Raw genomic sequence first — 25,032 nt, forward strand, 5'->3', positions numbered from 1 at the left:
AAAGATGAGGGAGCAAAGCTAATACGATGGACACAGTTCTTAGCTACTCAAGAATTTTACTCATTGTATTGTTCTCTGACACACACATTTATTGTAAACACAACATTATGGTCAAAAATCAAGAACTCAGAAGTTAGACTGTGCTAGACATAAGGTTTCCTATATATACTGTATGTAACTCCGGACCCTCATTCAGTGCAAAGTGCTAGTGCATTCCACAGATACTTTCTAACAGCAGAGGAATGGTGCAGTTCCAGTATGTTGATGTCCATCCCAGGCTCTGGAAGGGAAAGTGCATTAATGCCCATGGATTTTTCTGCCCTTTTTCTCCAAAGGTGATCATTTCTGCACTGCCCCCGCTCCATCTGTCCTATTTCTTCTTCTGAGTCCTCCTCTCAGTTCCATTTTTTTCACCTATCTAGTCCTTGTCAGTGATCTTCAGCCTTCCTACCCCAGTCCTAGTCACTTTAGTCACTATTTGCTCCCCTTAGGACTCACCATCGGAGTCACAGACTCCATCTCCACTCCCATGCCCAAGCTCAAGTGTGTTTGGCAGTTTGGCAAGTTTGCAAGGTGTGAATTGGGAGAGCTTCCTTCCAGGTAGGCCTTCAAGGTCTGATTAGATTGGAAGAAAAGGCTTTGAGCTGGGCCTGACCTGCTAGCAGCTCCATAAGAAGGCAGCCACAGTGAACTCTGTGAGCAGCTAACAGGAGCAGCTAACAGGGAGTTTGCCTGGGAGTTCGCCTTCGGAAGGAGCCCCATACCTGTTTTCCCTTTCCTATACAGTGTTTCTCTTGTGCCCTTCAAGGCGCAACTAGAAACAAATAAGGGATCTCTGAAAAGGGAAAATTGGACAGTGACATGGCTAGTGAGAGGTCTATTGTTGTGACCTGCATGTCATGTGCCATGTTTGTCTTCCTCCTGGAGATAGAAAGGATTTTCTATGTACCAAGTGTAAGCTGGTAGACATTTTAGAAGAGAAGGTTAAAGGACTTGAGGAGCAAATATCAACCGTCAGGTCCACCAAAGAGGGTGAAGACTTTCTGGATAGAAGACAACAGATAATATTGAAGGAACAGCAGGCTGCCCAAAACAAGGAGGAGAACTGGAAGCATGTTACCTCCAGGAGGAGAAAACCAGTTCAGGTCTCTCCAATTCCAATTCCTAAGAGGGACAGAGTCATCCATCTGCTGTCTGGACCTAGAATCCTGGCAAGTTTGCTGCTTACCTGGAGCTAGAATCTGGGATATTACAGAGTCCCTGCCAAAAATTGTTAAACCTGCATACTATTACCCCTTCCTACTTCTCCATGTAGGAAACAATGATACAGCTAAGAGCAAATTTGAAGAGATTATGGAGGATTATGTAACCCTAGGGCTACGTCTACACGTGCACCCAACTTCGAAATAGCTTATTTCGATGTTGCGACATCGAAATAGGCTATTTCGATGAATAACATCTACACGTCCTCCAGGGCTGGCAACGTCGATGTTCAACTTCGACGTTGCTCAGCCCAACATCGAAATAGGCACAGCGAGGGAACGTCTACACGCCAAAGTAGCACACATCGAAATAAGGGAGCCAGGCACAGCTGCAGACAGGGTCACGGGGCGGACTCAACAGCAAGTCGCTCCCTTAAAGGGCCCCTCCCAGACACACTTTCATTAAACAGTGCAAGATACACAGAGCCAACAACTAGTTGCAGACCCTGTATATGCAGCACGGACCCCCAGCTGCAGCAGCAGCAGCCAGAAGCCCTGGGCTAAGGGCTGCTGCCCACGGTGACCACAGAGCCCTGCAAGGGCTGGAGAGAGAGTATCTCTCAACCCCCCATCTGATGGCCGCCATGGAGGACCCCGCTATTTCGATGTTGCGGGACGCGGATCGTCTACACGTCCCTACTTCGATGTTGAACGTCGAAGTAGGGCGCTATTCCCATCCCCTCATGGGGTTAGCGACTTCGACGTCTCGCCGCCTAACGTCGATTTCAACTTCGAAATAGCGCCCAACACGTGTAGACGTGACGGGCGCTATTTCGAAGTTACTGCCGCTACTTCGAAGTAGCGTGCACGTGTAGACACAGCTTGGGAAGGAAGATCAAGGAATACGGTGCACAAGTGGTGTTCTCATCTGTCCTCCCTGTGGAAGGAAGGGGTCCGCGAAGGGATTGTCAAATCACAGAGGTAAATGCATGGTTGCGTAGGTGGTGTAGTAGGGAAGGATTTGGTTTCTTTGACCATGGGATTCTCTTTCGTGAACAGGGATTGCTGGGAAGAAATGGGATCCACCTCACAAAGAGAGGAAAGAGCATCTTTGCAGGCAGGCTTGCAAACCTAGTGAGGAGGGCTTTAAACTAGGTTCGTCGGGGGAAGGTGACATAAGCCCTGAGGTAAGTGGGGAAGGAGGAGGGAACAATCAAATGGGTTTCCTGGGTGAAGAGTAGAAAGTGGGCCAATTGGCCCCGTCCCTAAGATGCTTGTACACTAATGCCAAAAACCTAGGGAACAAACAGGAAGAATTAGAGGCCCTGGCATGGTCAAAGAAGTATGAGGTAGTTGGAATAACGGAGACTTGGTGGGATGATTCACATAACTGGAGCACGGTCATGGAAGGTTATAAATTGTTTAGGAAGGACAGACGGGAGAAAAGGAGGAGGAGTTGCGCTCTATGTGAGGGAGCAGTATGATTGCGCAGAGCTCCAGTATGAGGAAGGAGAAAATCCAGTTGAGTGTCTTTGGGTTAAGCTTAGAGGTGGAAGTAACAGAGGTGATGTTGTAGTTGGTGTCTGCTACAGACCGCCAAATCAGGGAGATGAAATAGATGAAGCTTTCTTCAGGAAGCTAAGTGAAGCTTCCAAATCACAGGCCCTAGTTCTCATGGGACACTTTAATTATTTGGACATTTGTTGGGAGACCAATACATCAGCACACAGACAATCCAGGAGCTTTTTGGAGAATGCTGGGGATAACTTCTTGGTACAAATGCTGAAAGGAACTGACCAGGGGCCATGCACAACTTGACCTGCTGCTCACAAACAGGAAAGAACTCGTAGGAGAAAAGAAGTGTGAGGAAACATGGGCTGCAGCGACCATGAGATCGTAGATTTCAGGATCCGGACAAAAGGAAGAAAGGTGGGCAGTAACATACAGACACTTGATTTCAGAAGAGCAGAGTTCGACGCCATGAGAGGACGGATGAGCACGATCCCTTGGGAAATGAAGATGAAGGGGAAAAAAGTTCAAGAGAACTGGCAGTATTTTAAAGAAGTCTTACTGAAGGCACAGGAACAAACCATCCGGCTGCATAGTAAGAAATGCAAACAAGGTAGGCAACCAACTTGGCTTAATGGGGAAATCCTTAGTCAGCTTAAACTCAAAAAGGATGCACACAAGAAATGGAAAAGTGGACAAAGGACTAAGGAGGAGTATAAATATATGGTGGAGAAGCCGGGCAGTAATCAGGAAAACAAAAGCACAATTGGAACTGCAGCTGGCAAGATATGTGAAGAGTAACAAGAAGGATTTCTACAGGCATGTTAATAATAAACAGGTTATCGGAGAAGGTGTGGGGCCATTACCGGATGAGGGAGGTAACCTAGTGAAAAATGATGTAGGAAAAGCTGAAGTACTCAATGATTTTTTCTGCTTTTTTTGCCTCAGTCTTTATGGACAAAATCAACTTCCACATGACGGTCCTCGACAATGCAGTATGGAAAGGTGGAGGGCAGCCATCTGTGGGGAAGGAACAAGTCCTGAGCTATGTAGAAAAACTAGATGTACACAGATCCATGGGTCTGGATTTAATGTACCCAAGAGTACTGAGGGAATTAGCAGAGGTCATTACTGAACCATTATCTATGAAGACTCTTGGAGATCGGGGGAGATACTGGATGACTGGAAAAAGGCAAAAGTAGTGCCCATTTTTAAAAAAGGAAAGAAGGACAATCCAGGGAACTATAGGCTGGTCAGCCTTACCTCAATTCCTGGGAAAATAATGGAGGGAATCCTCAAGGAATCCATTTTGGAGCACTTGGAAGAGGGGAAAGTGATCAAAAGTAGCCAACATGGATTCACCAGGGGCAAGTCCTGCCTGACCAATCTGATTAGCTTCTATGACGAGGTAACAAGCTCTGTGGACATGAGGAAGTCAGTGGATGTGATATACCTTGATTTCAGCAAAGCTTTTGATACTGTCTCCCACAACATTCTTGTCCATAAGTTAAGGAAATATGGATTGGATCCTTGGACTATAAGATGGATAGAAAGTTGGCTTGACTGTCAGGCCCAATGGATAGTGGTCAATGGCTCAGTATCTGGATGGCAGTCAGTTTCAAGTGGAGTGCCATAAGGCTCGTTTCTGGGGTCAGTGTTATTCAACATCTTTATTAATGACCTGAAGGAGGGACTGGATTGCACCCTCAGCAAGTTTGTGGATGACACAAAACTAGGGGGAGAGGTAGATACATTGGAGGGTAGAGAGAGAATCCAGAGTGACCTGGATAAATTGGAGGACTGGGGCAAAAGAAATATGATGCGCTTCAACAAGGAGAGGTGCGGAGTCCTTCATCTGGGGCAGAATAATCACAAGCATTGTTATAGACTGGAGACCAATATTGTTAACAAATGATTACATATGAAATAGCTCACAACATGCATTTTGGAGCCTGTGGTTAATTAAGAAGACACTCTCATGTGTGGTAGAGTATTGCTCACCTGAAATAACTTGCAGAGCTTTACAGGTGGGCCAGCTGTGCCACTCCATTCATGAGACAAGCACAATGTCACTCCATATGTGAAGGATTGAGTGCCTTTTTGCTCTCCCAGGATATAACAAACACATAATGTATCTTTATTCATAAACAAGATACTCTTTGCTGTTTGTATCTTCCTTTAGATTTCCTTTCTTGTAGCTTTTGTAGTCATGCAGTTCACAGATGGCTTAGGGGGCAAATAGGCATATAATACACGATGCACAGATGGCCAAACAGGGAGATAACTGTGAGGTACTTCCTCCCTAACAGGAACATATTGGAGCTATATCACCTCCTGGTGAGCTCCCTGAGCTCCAGGAGATTAAGAAAACAATTTTCAGTATAGCTACATAACTCTCTAAATCAGGGGTGGGGAACCTTCAGCCTGCAGGCCACACACGATTGATCAGAATTAGTCACTGGCAGATCTCCAGATGGTTTGTTTACCTGTCCACAGCAAAGCAGCTCTAGAGTTCTAGTGACTGTGGATCGCTGTTTCTGGATAATGGAAGCTGTGGGAGGCAGTGGCTCACTTCCCCCAGCTCCCATTGTCCAGGAACAGCAAAGTGAAGCCTCCAGGATAGGTCATGCTTGCAGATACTCGGACAAACATACTGTCTTGCAGCCTGCCAGTGGCTAACCCCCATGAATTTTGCGAGGCTGGCTCACTGGACATCCCTCACCCTTGTCTCAAATGGTATCTGCACATATCCTTAGCAATGATGACAATGTTTAGCAGGCTACTAGCTTGATAGATGGCTTACATACTTATCTTCAATGAACTATTATGTATAAATCTGACTCAGGATAACCCTGTAAAACCCTATTTGCCACCTGTGCTCTCTGCCTGTTGGCACCAAGGAATTGTTGACTCACAGAAGTGTCAGGTAACCCTAACTATAGGGAGTGCTACCAGACCTGTCTGTGCTATTTCTCCTTTATTTAAGTTACTAGGGTCCGTGTAAAAACAAAGCTGCACCAGTTCGGTCAGAGTTTATGCTTTAAACCAACTCAGTTAGCCCTAAGTATGTACATCTTCATTCAAAGTAACTCATTCCTGGCTTACATGGGTTCAGCCCAAGTTAATTCCTCAGTGAATTCAAGTCAGGTTCAAATCTATTTAGGTGGGCACACAAGGCCCACATCAGCACAACCAAGTCAGTTGTAAATCCATTTTGGTTAAACTGGGGCAACCATGGGTAAAGGGAATACCTTACTCTATGACGCGAACAGAAAAGTGTTCCATAAATTACCTTTATTTAAATGCTGTTGAGGTTACTTTATTGATTGAAATAATAGAAATAAAAATTAATCTGAACAAAACCCGTGGAATCAGGCAGTGAGGAGTGATAAAAACTTCTCTCATAGTCCTACACCAAGCATATTGGGATACGTGGGTGCTGTGTGGCCATCCAGTCCCTTTTGGAGCAAAATGACAGGAAAAGATGTGGAAAATTTAGGAATAGGAATCCATGTTATAACACTAGGGCCATGTCTACACTAGCCCCAAACTTCGAAATGGCCATGCAAATGGCCATTTCGAAATTTACTAATGAAGCTCTGAAATGCATATTCAGCACTTCTTTAGCATGCGGGCGGCCGCGGCACTTCGAAATTGACGTGCCTCGCCGCCGTGCGGCTCATCCCGACGGGGCTGCTTTTCAAAAGGACCCCGCCTACTTCGAAGTCCCCTTATTCCCATCAGCTGACCCCTTATTCCCATCAGCTGACCCCCTACTTCGAAGTAGGTGGGGTCCTTTCGAAAAGCAGCCCCGTCGGGACGAGCCGCGTTGCGGCGAGGCACGTCAATTTCGAAGTGCCGCGGCCACTAGCATGTTAAAGAAGCGCTGAATATGCATTTCAGAGCTTCATTAGTAAATTTTGAAATGGCCATTTGCATGGCCATTTCGAAGTTTGGGGCTAGTGCAGACGTAGCCTAGGAGGAGAGGAATATAATTAAAATGAATTTACCAAGGGCAAGTCATACCTGACTTTCTATGATAAGATACAATAAGGGAAAGTGGTGGACAAGTTATACCTTGACTTTTGCAAAACTTTAGACAAGGTCTTCCACAATATTTTTGTCATAAAAGTTCATCACTTCATAGATTATTTGGTTAGTTTTTAAGTGCTACATGAGTGTTGTTTTGTTTTGTTTGTATTTTTGTCAGTAAGTTAAGGAAATATGGCTTGGATGAATGGACTAAAGGCGGACAGAAAGTTGGCTAGACTGTCTGGCTCTACAAGTAGTGATCAAAGTCTCAATGTCTAGTTGATAGCCAATATCAAGTGTAGTGCCTCAGGAGTCAGTCCTTGAGTCAGTTTTGTTCAACATCTTCATTAATGATCTGGATGATAGGATGGACTGTATTCTCTGCAAGGTCATGGATGACACTAAGCTAGGGGAAGAGGTAGGTACACTGGCAGGTAGGAACAGAGTCGTGAGTGACCAAAACAAATTGGAATATTGAGCCAAAAGAAATCTAATGGGGTTCAACAAGGACAAGTGCAGGATGGAAGAATCCCATGCATTACTACAGGTTGGGGATGACTGGCTAAGCAGCTGTTCTGCAGAAGAGGACATGGACATTACAGTAGATGTGAAGTTGGGTCTGAATCAACAGTGTGACCTTGTTGCCCAGAAGGCTAACAGCATATTGGGCTGCATTAGTAGGCACATTGCAAACAAGTTGGAGGAAGTGATTATTCCCCTCTATTTGGCACTAACGTGGCAGCATCTGGAGTTCTGAGTCCAGTTGTGCACCCCACAAATCATGTGGACTAACAGGAGAGATTTCAGCAGACGGCAGTGGAAATGATCAGAGTTCTATTGCACATGGCTTATGAGGTAAAGCTGAGAGAACTAGGCTTATTCAGTCTGCAGAAGAGAAGAACGAGAGGGGATTTAATAGCAGCCTTCAACTACCCAGCTTGTGAACAGGTGATTGCAAACATGAGGGAGTTTGGAGAAGGGTGATCTCCAGGTGAAGGAGGAGCAGATCACAGGACCTTAGGGTAAGTGGCTGTCTGGAGTGCATGTATTTGTGCTTGGGGATTACTTGTGACTGTGTATTGGGCTTGTTTGTCTATTTGTTTGTGTGTGTGTTTGGAGATCCATGTGCTGAGCTGTTTGTTTGAAAGACCATGTGCTGAGGCTGTCAGAGTTTCAAATCTAGAACTCTCTGCTCAGTGGTTGAGCTGTGGGCAGGGGGTGGGGCTACCAACTGGGAAAGCCAGAGCCTATAAAACCAGCTAGTAAGCAACTCAGGCAGCTTGAGAACAGTTTATTGCAAACAGCAGGGAGTTTTGACAAGGGAGTTGAGAGAAGGAGTTGAGGGGGAGCTAGTTCCATTTTTGCGTTGTCTAGAACTTTTATACAAAAAAATACTATATCCCCAACTACCACATTGAGTTTTTCTTGAATGTTTACATTTTGATTTCTGAATTCAGGTGATTTCAGTTTCAGTTACTGTGGCAATTGGGATTGTGTGCTTGGGAGGGTTGGAATCTTTTTTGATCCCTTGTTCTCCTGATTGCCTTTGATCAGCCTCAGGATTAGCCTTCCCCTGTGTGACTAACGAGGAGGGGGGCTGATTGAGGTTTGCAGGCTTTAAAAGCCAGATTTGAAGTGATCAGGGAGTGAAGTGGGCAGGGGGTCTGCAGACAGGTCAGTTTTAAGATGAAGTTTGACAGAAGGGTTCCACTATGGTGAGGAAGATTTGCAACACGTGTGCCAGCACTGATTCTGTCCCCTCCACCTGTGACTGTAGTCGGACAGACCTCCTGATCAGGGATGCCTCTACCCAGATCCTGGTGTGGTTTTGCATGGACTGTGACTTGCAATTCCAACCTACTGCAGTGAAGGTTGGGGAGACCATCCAGTGTGGAAGGTGTCATCTGATAGAAGCTCTCAGGAAGCAGGTGGTGGAGCTACAGGTAGAGGTAGCTAGGCTTAGGCGTATTAGACTCCACAAGCAATTGCTGGACAATATTCATGTGGAGACAGCTGAGGTTAAGGTAATGGGAGATACAGGAGATAAGGAATCACCCCCTGCAGGAGAATCAGAGAGGTCTTGTACCTGCAAGGCTGGGAGGTCTGCTGCCACCTCTATGAGAAAGAAACATAGGGTAGTAGTGCTAGGAGACTCTCTTCAGAGAGGAATCCACCTGTCGCCCTGACATGTCATCCCGGGTGGTATGCTGTCTGCCAGGAGCCCATATCTGAGATGTTATGGAGGCATCGTCGAAGATTATCTGACCTACTGACTACTGCCCCATGCTACTCATACATGTGGGCATGAATGATACTGCGAGGTGCAACCTTGAGCAGATCAAACATGACTAGAGGGCTCTGGGAGTATGGGTGAAGGAGCTGGAAGCACAGGTGGTGTTTTCCTCAATCCTTCCTGTCCAGGGGAGGGGCCCAGGCAGAGTCAGGTGCATGCTGGAGGTGAATGCCTGGCTGTGAGGATGGTGTTGCAGGATCATTTTGGCTTCCTCAATCACGAGGAAAGAAGTTTCATGAAGGACTGCTAATCAGGGATGGAATTCACCTTTGAGGAATGGGAAGGATGTATTTAGATCAAGACTAGTTAACTTAGTTTGGAGGGCTTTAAACTAGGTTCAAAGAGGACAGGTGACCAAAGCCCACAGGAAAGTAAAAAACCTGGAACCCTGGGATTTGGATTGGAAATGGGAGGGATCATGAACTATAATAACAGAGAAAAAAGAGGGACTAGGCAGAACTGGGGGACAAAAGCAAATCAGTATCTTAGATGCCTGTATACAAATGCAAGCAGCATGGGTAATCACAGAATCATAGAACCATATGGCTGGAAGGGACCTCAGGAGGTCATCTAGTCCAGCCCCCTGCTTCTAGCATGAGCAACCCCCACTAAGTCATCCCAGCCAGGACCTTGTCATGCCAGGACTTAAAAACCTTGAGGGATGGAGAATCCACCACCTCTCTAGGCAACGTTTTCCAATGGTTAATCACCCTCCTGGTGAAGTAGTTTTTCCTAATATCTAACTTACACCTCTCCCTCTTCATCTTCAGACCATTACTCCTTGTTCTGCCATCTGACACCACTGAGAACAGTTTCTCACCCTCCTCTTTTGAGCTCCCCTTCAGGAAGTTGAAGGCTGCTATTAAATCACCTCTAAGTGTTCTCTTCTGTAAACTTAACAAGCCCAGATCCCTCAGCCTATCCTCATAGGTCTTGTGCTCCATCCCCTTAATCATTTTGGTTCCCCTCTGCTGAACCTGCTCCAACACATCCACATTCTTTTTATACTGGGGGTCCCAAAACTGGACACAATATTCCAGCTGTGGCCTCACCAGTGCCAAATAGAGGGGAATAACTACCTCTCTAGATCTGCTCAAAATGCTCCTCCTAATGCACCTTAGTATGCTGTTAGCCTTCTTGGCTACAAGGGCACACTGTTTACTCATGTGCAGCCTTTCATACTCCATAACCCCTAGGTCCCTTTCCATCATACTGCTGCTGAGTCAGTCGGTCCCCAGCCTACAATCATGCTTGGGATTCTTCTGTCCCAGGTGCAGGACTCTAAGCTTCTCCTTGCTGATAAGCAGGAAGAACTTGAAATCCTAATAAACAAACACAACTATGATATAAATGGTATCACAGAAACTTGGTGGGATAATACACATGATTAGAATATTTGTATAGAAGGGTACAACATACTCAGGAATGATAGGCATGGTAAGCAGGGAGGAGGTGTTGTCTTATATATCAAAAATATGCACACCTGGACTGAGGTGCAGATGGATGCAGGAGACACACATGTTGATAGACTCTGGGTTAAATTAAAAGGGGTAAAAACATGGGTGATGTCATGACAGGGGTCTACTACAGACCACCTAGCTAGGTAGAAGAGGTGGATGAGACTTTCCCTAAACAATTAAAATAATTATCCAAAACAGAGGACTTGGTGGTGATGGGGGGACTTCAGCTATCCAGATATATGTTGGGAAAGTAACACAGTAAGGCACAGAATATTCAGAAAGTGTTTGGATTGCGTGGATGACAATGTTTTATTTCAGAAGGTGTTAAAATCTACTGGGGGGAAGCAGTTCTAGATCTGATTTTAACAAATAGGGAGAAACTCGTTGAGAATTTGAAAATGGAAGGTAGCTTGGGAGAAAGTGACCATGACATCTTAGAACAAAAAAGCAGTCAAGTAGCACTTTAAAGACTAACAGAATGATTTATTAGGTGAGCTTTCCTGGGACAGACCCACTTCTTTGAGTCTGTTCCATGAAAGCTCACCTAATAAATCATTGTGTTTGTCTTTAAAGTGCTACTTGACTGCTTTTTTTGTTTTGATAGCATATAAACTAGCATGGCTTTCTCTGTGTTACTATGACATCTTAGAGTTTGTGATTCCAAACAATAGAAGAAGGGAAAATGAGAACAGCAAAATAGAGACAATGGATTTCAGGAAACCAAATGTTGGTAAACCCACAGAGCTGGTAGGTAAGGTCTATGGGAAGCAAGATTAAGAGAAAAAACATCTGAGGAGAATTGTCAGTTTTTCAAAGGGACGTTATTAAAGGCCCAAAAGCAAACTATAGTGCTGCATAGGAAAGCTAGACAGTATGGAAAGTAAGGCTGCCTTGTCTTAGCCAGGAAATCTTGCATAATCTCAAAATCAAAAAGGAGTGATATAAATAGTGAAAAGTAGGAGAAATTACAACAGATGTATGTAAGCAAACCATGCATGTATGCAGGGGCAAATTAGAAAGGTCAGGGCACAGAATCAGCTCAAATTAGCTAGAGGCATAAAGGGTAACAAGAAGTCATTCTATAAATATATTACAAGGAAGAGGAAGACCAAGGACAGGGGAAGCCTAGTACTCAGTGAGGAGGGTAAAACAATATCAGGAAACTTAGAAATGGCAGAGGTGCTTAATGACTTCTTTGTTTCAGTCTTCACCAAGAAGGCTTATGCAGAAATGCATAACTTAATGCATGCTAGTGGGAAGGGGCTAGGTGTAAAGGATAAAATACATACAGAACAAGTTAAAAATTATTTAGAAAAATTAGATGTCTTCAGGTCAGCAGGGACTGATGAAATGCATCCTAGAATATTTAAGGAGCTGATAGAGGAGGTTTTTGAGCCTTTAGCTAACATCTTTGAAAAGTTCTGGAAGTTGGGAGAGATTCCAGAAGACTGGAAAAGGGCAAACATAGTGCCCTTCAACAAAAAGGGGAAAAAGAACAACCCAGGACATGATAGACCAGTCAGTTTAACTTCTGTACCTGGAAAGATAATGGAGCAAATAATTGAGGAATTCATCTGCAAACATCTAGATGAAAATAAGGTGATAGGTAACAGCCAGCATTCATTTGTAAAGAATAAATCATGCCAGACCAATCTGATTTTTTTTGACAGGATAACAAGTCTTGTGGATAAGCAAGAGGCAGTGGATGTGGTATATCTAGATATTAGTAAGGCATTTGACACGGTCTCACATGATCTTCTTATCAATAAACTAAGCAAATACAGCTTAGATGGGGCCACTATAAGGTGGGAGCATAACTGGCTGGATAACCATTCTCAGAGAGTAGTTATTAATGGTTTGCAGTCACGCTGGAAGGACATAACAAATGGGGTTCTGCAGGGATCTGTTTTGGGACTGGTTCTATTCAATATGTTCCTCGCTGATTTAGATATTGTCATAGAGAGTATGCTTATTAAGTTTGTACATGGTACCAAGCTGGGTGGGGTAGCAACTGCTTAGAAGGATAGGCTCATAATTCAGAATGATCTGGACAAACTGAAGAAATGGTCTGAGGTAAACAGGATGAAGTTTAATAAGAAGAAATGCAAAGTACTCCACTTAGAAAGAAACAATCAGCTTCATACATATAGAATGGGAAGCAACTGTCTAGGAAGGAGTAGTGATGAAAGGGACTTCGGGGTTATAGTGGACAACAAGTTAAATATGAGTCAACAGTGTAATGCTGTTGCCAAAAAAGCAAATATAATTCTGGGATGTATTAACAGGAGTGTTGTGAGCAAAACATGAGAAGTCATTCTTCTACTCTATTCAGTGCTCATTAGGCCTCAGTTGGAGTATTGTGTCCAGTTCTGGGTAGGACATTTCAGAAAAGATGTGGAGAAATTGGAAATGGTCCAAAGAAGAACAACAAGAGTGATTAACGGCCTAGACAGCATGAGCTATGAGGGAAGACTGAAAGAACTGGGCTTGTTTAGTTGAGAACAGCAAAGACTTAGAGGGGACATGATAGCAGTTTTCACGTACCTCAAAATGGGTTACAAGGAGGAGGGAGAAAAATTGTTCTCCTTGGCCTCTGAAGATAGGACAAGAAGCAGTGGGCTTAGAATGCAGCAAGAGAGATTTAGATTGGACATTAGGGAAAAATCCTAATTGTCAGGGTGGTTAAACCCTGGAATAAGCTACCTAGGGAGGTTTCGGACTCTTTGTTACTGTAGATATGTAAAAGCAGGTTAGATAGACAGCTATGAGGGATGATCTAGATGGTGTTTGGTCCTGCCAAGGGGGCGGGGAACTGGACTCAATCACCTCTTGAGGTCCCTTCCAGTTCTAGTGTTTTATGATTCTATGATACCCGAAGGGGGGTTCCAAAGGGAATGGAGCTAGGTTATTCTCAGTGCTGCAAATGACAGAATTAGAAGCAGTGGTCCCAAGCTGCAGTGGAGGGTGTGGTCTATGTTGGATATTAGGAAAACTTATTTCACCAGTATGGTGGTGAAACACTGGAATGGGTTACCTAGAGAGGGGGTGGAATCTCCATTATTACAGATTTTTAAGGTCAGGTTTGACAAAGACCCAACTGGAGTAAATTAGGGGTTAGCCCTACTTTGCGCTTGCCTTGCACAGAAGATTAGACTTGGTCGGAGGTCAGCAACCCCCAGCACACATGCCAAGAGTGGCACACAAACCAATTTTCATTGGCACGTGAAGGTGGAGCTCATTCCCACCCCTCCTCTTCCATGCATCTGGGAACTAGCCCAAAGCCATGCTGCCTGTGGATTAACAAAAGACCAGTTAATGCTACCAACCACCACATAAATGGTAAAGATCTGCATCTTAATTTATGTATTAATGAAGCTATTGTAAGTAGGACTACTAGTAACTTTAAAAAGTATCACTGGCATTCAGACCATACATAGAGGTCAAAAAGTCAAATTTTGGCTCTTAACCTCAGAAAGGTTGCCAACTTCTCAACTAGATGCCCTCCTGAGATCACTCCAAAACCTAATCTTAAATGATTCTATGAGGAATAGTCAAAGCCTTGGTTCCACCCCTCCACCAGGACAGGCAATATGGCAGATGCAGCACAGTCAGATCGTAAGTAGACAGGTAGCACAGTAAGTAAGCTGGTGCTTGTATCATTCCAGGATGCATGAAATTGTAAGATTCCTGAGGTGAAATCCTGATCCCAATAAAAGCAATGGGACTTTCATCATTTCCCTGAATAGAGGTAGGATTTCACCTCAGACTGCTCCTTGGTGCATATTCCTACTAATTTTGTTATTCTTTGTTGCATAGCTTCTTGTCACAAGGAACTACATTTGATCATTTTGAAAAAGAAAAATATGTTATGCACACACAAACCCTGTGGTACCCTGTGTGAATTCATAGGAATTCTGGTCCACCTATTATTTGCCTAACAGAATGTTTAGGAATATTTTGGACTGTTAAGAGTTTCACCAAGTAAAAATTGTTTATAAAAATACACACACACTCTCTCACACACACACATCCCCCAATATTTCAAGAATTATACTTACATCGTTTCAAAATCTGAATGTTGACCAGATAATACGCGAGTACACATAATATCAGATGTGCAGTGAGGTGTAGTAGTGAAGTTTGTGAGATGTGATCATTTGGCATATCCATTTGAGATTAAATTCTAGCTTTAATGGCTGCATACTAAAAGTCTTAATGATATTTTTATTTACAAAATTACTAAGCATGCACAATAGTTGATTCTGAAACCTCAATAGTTCACTTTAAAAAATCAAAGTGCTAAATTTCATTTACAGAATTACACATTAATAATAAGGCACTACTTTGTACTTTTAAACTCAAAATTATTTGAAAGCCAATGCCCTGATTCTGCATCTTTACTCACACAGGACAGTTTTTAGTAAGGAATCCCACTGAAATTCAGATGACTGTCTGTGGAGGAGAAAACATGTAATGAAAGAGAGGCAGAACTGAGCCCTTTGTGCTTGACCCTGTGCCTACTGAAATTCATGACAACTATCATTTTTATTTTGTTGGCTTCTTGATCAGATCTGCAGAGAACATCAGCCTGAGCTCGAGCTTCTGTTTGGGACATAAAATGTTTATGTACAGGAAGTCCTGAATTTGAATCCCAAGCTCAATTCAGAGGTTTCAGAAAACTGGAGGCTGGTTCATGGGCCTCAGAACCTTGGACGTTATTTGACTTTGCTTCATTCTCATCAGTTTTTACAAGTTAAATCAGTGTTCCCCTGGATCAGTACTCGGATGGAAAACTTCGTGGTAAACTCAGTGCTGAAGACAGAGAGCATTGTTGAGACAGTAAGTAGCAATCTGCCCTCTGACTCACCACTAAGTCAATCATTAAACTTGATATAAGACAGTGGGTCTGAAGCTTATTCAGCTTGACAGCATTTTAAAATGTTTATGGCCTTTCACAATGCAACAAGTGGTCTGGATGTGGGGCCTTTGGTCTGGTCTTCCGACCCCTGCAAAGGGAGGTGCTCCAGGCATTTCAGCATGTGGGGTTGCTGAGGTGCTCAGGTTTGCCCACACCCTCTGACTGGACCACTTTTAAGTGAGTGTTGTTGTGAGGTGGCTTATATAGTTGCAGGATAACTGACTCTTCTTGCCCTACCCAGACTTGCATCATTATTCCTGCTGGGCTAAGTGTGATTGGCATTAGGATCCCAAAGATTCAATGCCTGGAGCAGAAAGGTGAGCCCAACCAGGCCGGTGGGACAGGATCTGAACTGTGACCTTTTAAAACATTCTGGGGAAACAATTTATGTCATAACCCACCAAATGAGAAATGCTGGTTTAAGAGACTTATGCATCAATGAAATTATTATTAGTCGCTTTCTCTTTGACTGCAATGGAAACATATTTATATCATTATGCAAATTGTTATATGAACATTATGTTAGGATGTTGAAAATAGATAATAGGTCCTCGCCTCAAAAGGCCTACAGTCTGAAAGCATAAGCAAAGACAGACTAAAGAAGGCTGAATTAGAAATCATATTCTTTTGCAGTTCTTGCCTGAAATAATTACAGGCTAATAAATACTGCTTAACAGATTCCACATTCCACCCTCAAGCTGGCTGCATTTCAGTGGTGGAAGAAGCTGATGCATGCTCCTTGGTGCATATTCCTACCAATTTTGTTATTCTTTGTTGCATGGCTTCTTGTCACAGGGACCTAGATTTGATCATTTAAAAAAAAGAAAAATGTCATGGACTACACAAATTCTGTGCTACCTTGTGTGAATTCATAGGCCGTTTCTACACAGGCCACTTCCAAAGGAAGTGGCATGTTAATACATGTAGCAAAAGATGCTAATAAGGTGTGGATGCAAATTCCCCCTGCCTCATTAGCATAACGTCTTGTGATTTGGAGTCCAGAAGACCATTCTTCTGGACTCCAAAATGCCACGTAGAAGAGTGGCCCCCAGGGGAGCTTCCAGAAGCACGTGCTTCTTCTGGAGTCCCCTTCTTCCCAAAAATTTTTGGAAAGAAGGGGCCTCCGGTAGGACTTCCTTCCGCAAGCCCCCCTGGGGGCTGCACTTCTACATGGCATTTTGGAGTCCAGAAGAACAGTCTTCTGGACTCCAAATCATAAGACACCATGCTAATAAGGCATGGGGAATTTGCACCCACGCCCCATTAGCATCTTTCACTCCGTATATTAGCATGCTACTTCCAAAGGATGTGGCCTGTGTTGAAACGGCCATAGGAATTCTGGTCCACCTGTTATTTACCTAGCAGAATATTTAGGCCTATGTTGGACTGTTAGAGTGGCTGCATTTCAGTGGTGGAAGAAGCTTGTAAAAACTTTGGAATCATCTCACCAAAAGAGTAGGGTGCAATAGTAATATAGTATTGCTACAGGTTTTAATTTTTCTTTTAACACAGTATATAATATCCGCATTTTTGGGAGCTTGAAATGCATTTCCTTTTCATAACAGGTCTAATTCTGGAATAAAAATTCTTTCCCTCACTTGATCAAAATTTGCTATTTATGTTTCACTGTATTTTCTGTTCATTGCTTGATAGATCTAGGGTGACATGCCATTTGGAGTGGCTCAAAAGTGAGAATACCAACCTCAGTGCAGACTACTAAGATGTAGGCACAAACCCCAAATGATTTTTGAGGTATGCACTTAGATTTCAGCTACCAACTATTAAGAGACAATGCCTCAGGCACTATATAGCCTTACCAAATAGGAATAACAAACAGCCTCTTGGGCACTTGGATTCATCTTGTCACCCAAGCAAGCTTGGCTCCATGACAGATGGTCTCTTTACACCAAAGATCACAAAATATTCAGGTGACTCCTAGTCCCAAAGGGCCGGTCACATACTGCAAGCCAACTTGCACGTTGGATCTCACATCAAAGACAACACTTGTTGCCAGTCTCATAGGAAACTAAGGATTTACTAAGTAAGAAAAACAAAGGGAATTATTTACAGAATTGAAATGGATAAACATGCACACAGAACATGAGTTGTTGTCTTGGGTATCAGGTAGTTACAGAGGTGCTGAAATATGCCAGCTCTATATATCCATTACGGCTCACTCAAATTAATCTTGGGGATAGCTAGCTTATATTTACTAACATTTTCTCTTTAGAGTTTAAATGCATAAAAAGATTCCAACTATTTCCTGCCAGAGATTTTTATAATTCTCCTCCAAGAGCTTAAATTGATGGGAGTAGTGCTTCTGCATGTAACCTCTTCTTGAGCATTTAGGGGGAATAATGGACAAAGTCTTTGTTTCAGAGCAGCCCATTCAAAAGTCCTTCCTGATGAGCAGGAGATATCATCTTGTTTAAGAATCCAGCATTTTGCATTACGCTTTTTTTTCTTTTTTCCTGTTTGATAAGTTAAATAGTTTTGAAACAAAATGTTTATAGTCATAGATCAAACACTTAAGCATAGAACACAGATATTACAAGGAGGATTAATACATAAAACCTTCTACAAGCATTCTATACTATATGTACATATTCCTATAACACTAACAATTATTTGAATTCCAGTAATCCCCTGAGATATGCACATTCAAAATGCACCTATTTTGCATTTATACAAGGAGTGTGGGGTAACTAGTCAGGCGGTGCCCAGCCAGCAAAGCCAGCTACGGGATCCCTGACTAGGGGATGAGGCTCCCCCTCCGCCCTGCGGCTGGGAAGCAGCTGGGCTCCCAGCCCAGCCCCCAGTGGCAGCCCCAGATGAGGCGGCTGCATCATTCTCCTCTCTTCGCTGCTTGTGGACCTGGGAAACTGACCAGCCAGGAGCTGGCCAATTTCTCAGGTCCAGTGAGTGACAGGGAGATGAGAACCAAGTGGCTGGTCAGCTTCCTGGATCCCACCACTGCAGGGGAGCCAGGAACCAGGCTGCCTCTTGGTTCCCAGCTGCCTACTGCTTGCAGGACCCGGGGACATGACCACCCCTGAGCTGGTCAGTTTCCCAGGTCCACAAGCAACAGTGAGAAGGGGAACCAAGCAACAGCCTGGTTCCCCATCTCCCCTGGGCTTGCAGGACCCAGGAAACTAATCAGCTCATGCTTGGTCAATTTTCCAGTTCCTGCAAGGGCAGGGAACTGGGAACCAGTGGCAGAGCAGGGGAGCCAGGAACCAGGGCTGTGTGGAAATTTGAGGGTTTACTTCATACTGACCCACAGCCAATCCAAGCTGGTTCCCATCTACGCATTTGTCAGTGGTCATCGAGGCCAAGAACCTGGAAATGAGTTGGCACCTGAATTGCCAGCATCACACTTGACTCTGGAGGAAGCGACACAAATCTCATAAAATGATCCCAGAGATTCCATTTGGATCTTTGATTTAGCGGAGACTTTAAAGTTGCTTGTAGACAGAGAGTTCCATACTTGCAGATGCTATAAATTACCGTTGTTTTGGTGGTAGTTCCATTCATTGTGTGCATGTGTTTGGTGTGTGTGTGTGTGGTGTCCATGGCCGTCCCTAGGCATAGGTAGAGTATGCAGCTGCATAGGGAACCTCTAAATTTGGGGCACCACTGTGTCCCAAACTAAGTAGTCCTCTATGCTGTGTCTGCCTAGCATAGCCACTCAAGCAACCTCCAGCCCTGCTCTGCATTTTGGCTTATGAGGCCAAATCCCCTTGCCACTAAGCCCCTGCCCATCCTTCCAGCCCCAGCAACTCAAATTACACACCTCTCTGCCTGGCCCCAGTACCTGCCTGGCTTCTTTGCTCAGTCCTGCCACCCCAAATCTCTGGTCCCCCCACTCCATTGCCTGGCCCTAGTGGCCAAATATCCTGGCTCTCCTGCCCCTCCATCTGGCCCAGGCACCCCAAATCTCCTCCACCTCATTTCCAGCCCTGGTGCCCTGAATCCCTAGTGCCCCACTCCATTGCCTAGCCCCAGGAGCCAAATACCCTAATTTCCCCCCCTGTCTCCCAGCCTCATCAGTCCCACATTCTGTGGCTCTCTGCTGCACCATCTTCCCTTAGCAGCTGAATTCCTCATGTCTACACCCTGCTGCCTGGTCCCAGTAATCAAAATCTCCCAGTCCAAAGCACTGGTGGGCTGCACCACTCACCCTTCCATCTGTTTCCCCACCAGCCTCCCTGCTCTGTTCCTGCTCTCACAGCCCTGACAGCATGTATGCACACATACCCCCACAGAAAGAGGATTTGGGAGTGTAGTTTCTCAGGCTGTATAGGACACCAGAATTCATAAGGACAGCCCTGGTTATACCAACCCCATGGTTACATGTCTATGGCTCCTTTAAAACAAATATGGATAAAATGAGGATCTGGATGATCCCTCATCCTTCTTTTGGACTGGAACATACCTCAGAATTCTTGCATATGAAATGTGCTGTCATCCTTTTAATTGAACTTTAAAAAGCTGAAATATGCTTATCTGTTTTGCCATCCATATGGTACTATATAGCCTTATTCAGAAGGATAACAAGATATTCTCTAATATATATTGTGACAAAGTGTGGGGTGAGTGTGTGTGATTTGTAACCTAGGTGACTGGGGTTCCTTCTGGGGGTAACCTTGGTGACCAGACCCGGTCATTTATAACCTAGGTGATCAGGCATCATGACAAAGGGAGAGGTGGAGCCTGGCTGTTTTTTGAATTAGAAGCCCAGGCAGTTAGAGGAAAGTTAGGCTGGAGGCTTGAGATGAACAAACCAGGCAGGATCTCCAGGCCTGGGCTTCCCTCTGGAGGGATTTCCTCCCCCAATATGGGTCAGACAGACCACTTCTGATTGATGTACTGACGAGTCTGTACCATGCTGTATCTCTGTAGCCTAATAAACCTTCTCTTCCACCTACTGAGTGAGAATCACTCCTGGCTGTGGATGGGGTGTAGAGTCTGGGGATTTCTGAAGCCCATTACAGTGGTGTACAAAAAGTGGCTTTAAATTGATTCAGTGATGTCTGATATACATTTTTTTAAAACACTTGATAGATGAAAGATGAAAAATATTTCCTATACATTTACAGTGTTTCCAAAGTGGCACCTTATAGACTAACAGATATTTTGGAGCATAAGCTTTCAGGGGCAAAGACCCACTTCAGAAGCTTCAGAAGTAGGTCTTTGGCCACGAAAGCTTATCCTGTTAGTCTATAAGGTGCCACAGGACTTCTTGTTCTTGAAGATACAGACTGACTGGGATACCTCTCTGATACAATGTTTCCAAAGTAGATTACATTTTGAAGCTGCATCCCAGAGTCATATTGTGGCTTCATCTTAATTTTAAAAGGAAATCACTTAAAATTAACTTCTTATTAAATGTTGATTATGCCCTTGGATTTACTGCAATTGGTAAACTTGCCCTATCCCAGCAATTTATCAAGAATATTAACAGAATTTTCGACAGTAGAAGTAAGAGTCTAAAAAGCCAATGCAGTCAGTATAAACAAGTTGTGTAGCAATGTCTGTTGTTATTGTCAGCAGTGATCTACGATTAGATAGATGAAACTACAGATAGATAAGCTTGTGCATTGGCTAATCCAAAACTGCATGGGTGCAAGAAAGTTCCCTTGTCTTTGGCTACTGCTTTCTGACAAGAAAGCTGCAATCTGTGATGTTCCATAATTACCTTAATGAGAACACTCGCATTATTTGCCATTTTACTTTTTCAAAATTTATATTTTGTTAACGTGCCTTCCTTACACAAAATCCCCTACAGTCGGAACAATCAATATGTTCTCTTTTGCACCATTTCTAGAGATGACCTTGAATCAAAATTCTACATCTGGATACCCATAAGCTTTGGTTAAATTTAATACAGTATTCTGAATGTCAGGAGCCTGGTTGCCCATTGTGTTACTCCAGATTTATTCCAGTATAACTCTATTGTTCTTTTTAAGTTTATAAGAGCAAATCATTAACTGGTGTAAATTGTCTTACCTCCTAGAGAGACCCAATTAAATAAATTTTAAAAAAATCTGCTCAGAGGATTGTCCAGAGAATATCCCTTAAATACTTCTTTCTGCAAAGCCTTTTCCTGGCAAGACTAAAGTGATCGTCACCTATACAAAACATATTTCTTTGACAAATTGGCCATTCTTGATACTTCTCGAGAAGGAACAGAAGTCAAGTAACCCTTGACACTTTGACCATTTAACCAGCATTTTGAGCAAACAAGACACATAGTCCTTCAGGACATAGCTAAGAGCCAGACCACCACATGATCATCATAGAGATTTTCTTTATTTTCTTTCAAATGTGTGTTTCTGCACCCCAAATCAATGAGAATCTCTGACTTTGGATGGAGTGAAGTAAGTCTTTCTCCTCTGTCATTTAAGAGCTAGCAGTGCAGTTGGACCTATGCATGTTCTGTGATATGCTTCCAAACCAACAGATACATAGCCCTCCAAATAATAGAGAAACTAGTAAAATACCCAACACAAGATTTTAAAAACAGACAAATCATTATTTTCCCTTAAAAAAGACAAAGATTGCCAATTAGCTCAAAATAAGGATTACACGTAAAGATGATCAAAGTGACAACAGTGTGCATAATAACCACACTTTAAAAGACCAAACTCTTTCATGCAGAGATATTTCAATTAGAAACCTTCTGGTTTTGCTTTGTGAAATATCCTTTACATAACTTGAAAATTTGCAAAATAAATTATGTGTGTGATTAGGAAGCAAAATAGCTTGAAAATCCATAAAATATCTTCTAAGCAAATCAGCTGGTTTGGTTTCTTTTAAAAAAATGGTGAACGGGAGGAATGTTAGAATTTACCAAACATGCAGTGTAGGAAGCTAGTAGAGCAGCAATGAAAAAAATGAAAACTTAGCCTCTACAGCATCTAGTTTGAGGTGCCAACCCTTATTTGAAGACACTTAATGCCTGTGCCTATGATCTCTAAGATCACCTAAAGCTGTCCAATGAAGACTGTGGAAGAGAAATCCACTCTTCATGGACAATGGGGCTTTATTATACGAACAAGGCAAAGATTGGCAATGGAGGAGACATAATTATGTCATGGACTAGTCTGGGAGGGGTGAATGAACTCCCATAGAAAAAAAAATCACAGACTTCACCACTTTCCACTTCAAGCACCAGGTTCACTTCTTCAAGCTTTCCTTCTTTAATTTAAACATACCCCAGCATGTACATAAACAAATCAAAACAAACCCTCAAACCAAAACATTAAATTGCATACAAAAGTTTCCCTTCCAGATATGATAAGAGAAAGAATTAACTATGTGTGACAGACATTAATCACATCATTTCATAAACTACTGGAGGCACTCAGACAGTATGACTAAAAACTTGAGGAAATGGTCGTTAATTAATAGAATTTGGATTGCTTCAAACTTCTGAAGAGTCCTGAAGTCTGGGGGTGTTTGAAATCTGTGCCAGGATCTGGATATAAAGTTTTCCAATATCACACAGAGGAAGAGGGAGCAGAAATGAACAAAATAAAGGGAATATCAGTAGCAGTAACTGCGCCTGAGCTAACAATATTTGTGACGGTGAGCAGCATGTCCATCATATACCTAGAAAACAACTAGAGAAGGATGGTCCAGTGGTTTGGGTAGTAGGTTATGCTATAGAAGACAGTGGCTCAGTTCTGCTGCAACCTTTCTATCTGGTGCTGGACAAATGACAATTAAATTAAGGTGCGTTAAGTACCAGAAACACCTTTAAACATTTTGTTCTCAATTTTTTCTGTGCCTTAGCGCCTGAACTGTAAAATGGGTATAGGAACCCTTCGTGGCCTCAGACTTATTTTGTGAAGATAAATATATTAAAGCTTGTGAGGTGCTGACATTATACAGTGATAGCAGTCATATCAGTACTATGGACAGAGGATGATGATGACTAATATTGTAATGAAAGGTTCATTGCAACAGTAAAGAGGAGATAGACTAGTGCTGGAGACTATAGTTTTCCAGATGGCTTCTTACAGACCTCTAGCTGCACTATTTCACACAGCATAAACAGGAACACATATGGACAGACCCTGTTTCAATTAGCACATTGTATTGTTTCACTATTGATTTCAGTGGCAGCGGAAATTAGTAGCAATAAATTAAATACTGACATATGTGCTCCTTCCCTCCCAGTCATGAACTATACTGTAGCTCTCAGCAAAGAAATAGATTATGAAATTCATAGAATCATAGAATCATAAAACACTACAACTGGAAGGGACCTTTAGAGGTCATTGAGTCCAGTCACCTGCCCTCATGGCAGGACCAAATGCAATCTAGACCATTCCTGGTAGATGTCTATCTATCCTGCTCTTACATATTTCCAGTGATGTGGATGCCACAACCTCCTTAGGCAATTTCTTCCAATTCTTAATGACCCTTACAGTTAGGAATTTTTTCCTAATGTCCAACCTAAACCTCTCTTGCTGCAGTTTAAGCCCATTGCTTCTTGTCCTATCTTCAGAGACCAAGGAGAACAATTTTTCTCCCTCCTCCTTGTAACACTCTTTTAGGTACTTGTAAATGGATATCATGTCCCCCCCTGTCTTCTCTTTTATAAATAAAGCAAGCCTAATTATTTCAGCCTGTCCCCATAGCTCATGTTCATTAGACTTTAATCATTCCTGATGCTCTTCTCTGGACCTTCTCAAATTTTTCCACATTCTCCTTGAAATGTGGTACCCAAAACTGGACACAATATTTCAACTGAGCCCAAATCAGCTCAGAGTAGAGCAGAATGACATCTTGTGTGTTTCTCACAAAACTCCTGTTAATACATCCCAGAATCGCATTTGCTTTTTCTGCAGTAGCTTCACACTGTTGACTCATATTTAGCTTGTGCTCCACTATGACTCCGAGATCCCTTTCTGCATTACTCCTTGCTAGACAGTCACTTAGCATTCTGTATGTATGAAACTGAGTATTCCTTTCTAAGTGGAGTACTTTGCATTTGTATTTATTAAAATTCACCCTGTTTACCTCAGAACATTTCTCCAGTTTGTCCAGGTCATTTTGAATTATGACCCTATCCTCCAAAGCAGTTGCAACAAATTTACTAAGCATAGTCTCTATGCCAATATCTAAGTTGTTGATGAAGATATTGAACAGAACCTGTCCCAAAACAGACCCCTGTGGAACTTGTTATGCCCTTCAGGCATGATTGTGAACCATTAGTAACTACCCTTGGAGAAAGGTTATCCAGACAGTTATGTACCCACTTTATGGTAGCCTCATCTAAGTTGTATTTGCCCAGTTTTTTTGAAAGGAAGATCATGCTAGAGCATATCTAATGTCTTACTAATGTCTAGGTATACAACTTCCACTGTTTCTCTCTTATCCACAAGACTTGCTATCTTATCAAAGAAAGCTATCATGTTGGTTTGGCATGATTTGTTCTTTACAGATCCATGCTGGCTGTTACCTATCACCTTATTTTCTTCCAGATGTTTGCAGATGAAGTCCTTAATGACTTCCTCCATTATGTTTCCTAGCACAGAAGTTAAACTGACTGGTCTGTAATTCCCTGCATTGCTCTTATTCTTCTTTTTATAGATGGGCACTATATTT

Source organism: Carettochelys insculpta, chromosome 1, assembly GCF_033958435.1.
Source record: "Carettochelys insculpta isolate YL-2023 chromosome 1, ASM3395843v1, whole genome shotgun sequence".
In the NCBI taxonomy this organism is placed as follows: Eukaryota; Metazoa; Chordata; order Testudines; family Carettochelyidae; genus Carettochelys; species Carettochelys insculpta.